This window comes from Megascapheus bottae, chromosome 11 (assembly GCF_031878675.1).
Source record: "Megascapheus bottae isolate mThoBot1 chromosome 11, mThoBot2.hap1, whole genome shotgun sequence".
Classification (NCBI taxonomy): Eukaryota; Metazoa; Chordata; class Mammalia; order Rodentia; family Geomyidae; genus Megascapheus; species Megascapheus bottae.
Window position 1 is genome coordinate 21988663 of NC_143519.1, and position 2664 is coordinate 21991326.

The window sequence follows — 2664 nt, forward strand, 5'->3', positions numbered from 1 at the left end:
CGTTTATTGTCAAATAACCACTGAAAAACTGGAAATGTTGCTGTGGCTCAAATGGTAGAAGACTAGCCTTGAGCACAAAGAGGCTCAGTGACAGCACCCAGACCCTGAGTTCAAGACCCACAACCTACCAAAAGAAATTAAAAAGGACCTGACTCAGATTGCAACATCAAAGGAATACCTATACAGGTAGTCTTGTAGGAAGATAGCTTTGTGGTACCAAGGAATCAAACCCAGGACCTTGTGCATGCTAGGCAAGCGCCCTACCACTAGGCCACGCTTATGGCCCCAACTTGCATCTTTTTCAGATAGGCACATCAGTTAGAAATGAATTTAGTCTCAAATAAAAGAGAATTCAACTTGCAATGGTTTCAGGATAATGGAATATTTTTGTAGCAAAAAGTCTAGTGGCAGTAGGGCAGTAATAGTTCAAAATACCCAAGCTCCATGTGATTTTCATGACCTTGTTCATTCAAGATCCTAAGATAAATGTCACCTCTTCGAAGAATTCAGTTTAGAAGAGAAAAGTAACGATGCTAATGAAAAGTTTACTGTAGGGTTGTTCTTATTAGCAGAGTTATAAGCACAATCAGGCTTCAATGGATCCTGTCTGTATCCTAATCTACTAAAGAGGTTGAGATCTGAGGACTGGAGTTCAAAGCCAGCTCAAGCGGAACAATCCATAAGATTTTTATCTCTGATTAAACAACAAAAATCCTATACTAGAGGTGCCATACAAGTGGTAGAACAATAGGCTTGAGCAAAATGCAAAGTGAGTGGTAAGGCCTTAGGTTCAAACACTACAATCAGCACAGAAGACAATTTTTTGAAATCACATAACAATCCACGTGAGAGAACTTTATTTTCTCTTTTATAAAAGAAAAGAAAAATGATCCATTCACCCATAGAACTTCTGTATTTACTTTAGCCTTCAGTAAGTGCTTTTTTCATTTCTCTGACTCCAAAATTAAACTAAAAAATCTCCAGAAAGAAAGTTCTGATTTTTAACTCCATTTCCCATGATATAAATGAACAGAAACTTCATGAAATCTCATAATTTCCACTTAGATTGTCATTTTGTACCTCAAAACTTTAAGAAATACTCCTTTACAAAAAAATGACAATTAAAAAATGTAAACTAGAATGTTGCTGGTAGATAGACTATTTGGAAGATTTCCTAGGAGTCTTGAATAATAAAGCATGTTATCCAAAAGAAATCTTTGCTGTCCCTTTGGGGATTTAAAGTATTTGGGGTTACATAATACTATTCCAATACATATGTAGTTCACTGCTAATAAACTACATAAATGTCACCATTTCAGCTCGATATTCTCATAAGAAAATATAAATACGGGAAATAGAAAAATAATTTTACTGTCTCAACAAGCCCAGCCAGATCTATGCTTATCTCTGCTGAAAGACCAATTGCGTAAAAGAAGTTCCAAATTTTATTTTTAGGAGACTATGAGAAAAAGCATCCAAAAGGACATTCATGGGACAGTTTGCCCACATTTTTATTTAAATTTAGCCTTTCATTGCTTGAGAGTTTGCTCATTTTGTGCACCCTGAATAACAGCATTTGGGAAAATGATTGGTAGAAATAGTAATATTTGCCACTAAGAGAACCTTCAGATAATTTTATCAAATAGACACCCGTGAGCACTTGACTTAGCATTAAGCACTACTCCAGACACGTGGTAGGGAAACTCATATGGTAGTGAGGAGGAAAGATATGTGTAATAAAGGTAAAGTACTTTATGTGGAGGGAAGGAAGTGGCACTCGAAAACATCCAGCTGACAAGGTCACACCATCCTTGGAGGGATAGCTATTCAGCTCAAGGCTACCGCCCACCACTTGAGCCATAGCACCACTTCCAAGTGAAGCATGCTTATGTCCTCAAGGATAGCTTGTTCTCTGCCCTAGAAAAATCATGATAGTCAAATCCAATTTAAAACCTATAATATTTGCCCTCCAATAAAGGTATATCTTTTGTTCCCTGTCACTGGACATATAAAAAATGGAGGCAAAGAAATAAGAATTTGGTGAGGTCTAGAGTTATCTAGCTCCTCGCAGGCTCAAGATCAACCATACTACATAGGAAAAGAAAAACACAACTACAAAAAAAATAACCTACAATATTAAGAATGAAGGAAGGGGTGTGTTCTAAGGGATGAGTGAAAATGTTGAAAGAGTTGGCATCAATCAAGATCCAGTCCTGCTTGACTGGCTTTGTTTGAATTGTGATCCTCAGATCCTAACCTTTTGAATAAGTATTCCAGCCTGGGCCACCGGCACCTGACCTAACAAAAATATTTTTATTAAGAAATGAGCATAATGTGTTTCAATAAACGGTTGTTTGTAAAATGAAAAGAAAATGAAAAATCATAATGAAAACTGTTCAGCTGACTCAAACCTGTAACCCTAGCTACTCAGAAGGCTGAGATCTAAGGATTGTAATTCAAAGCCAGCCCGGCAGAAAAGTCCTCCAGAGACTTTTATCTCCAATTAACTCCTCAAAAACCGGAAGTAGAGCTATGACTCAAAGAGGTAGAGTGCTAGACATGAGCAATAGAGCTCAAGGACAGTGCCTCAGCCCTGAGTCCAAGCCCCGACAAAAAATACTGACAAAAATAATGTTAATACTTTCTCTGTCACAGTCATTGTAG

At 37.3% G+C, this 2664-nt stretch overlaps 1 non-coding gene across 1 annotated transcript; it reads left to right on the forward strand.

Moving 5' to 3' along the window:
- Window positions 1-1965: 1965 nt before the first annotated feature.
- Window positions 1966-2096, forward strand: LOC150056812 (small nucleolar RNA SNORA38). Its single transcript, XR_016537183.1, has one exon. It is a non-coding gene; the product is annotated as a small nucleolar RNA SNORA38 (small nucleolar RNA).
- The last annotated feature ends 568 nt before the right edge of the window (window positions 2097-2664 follow it).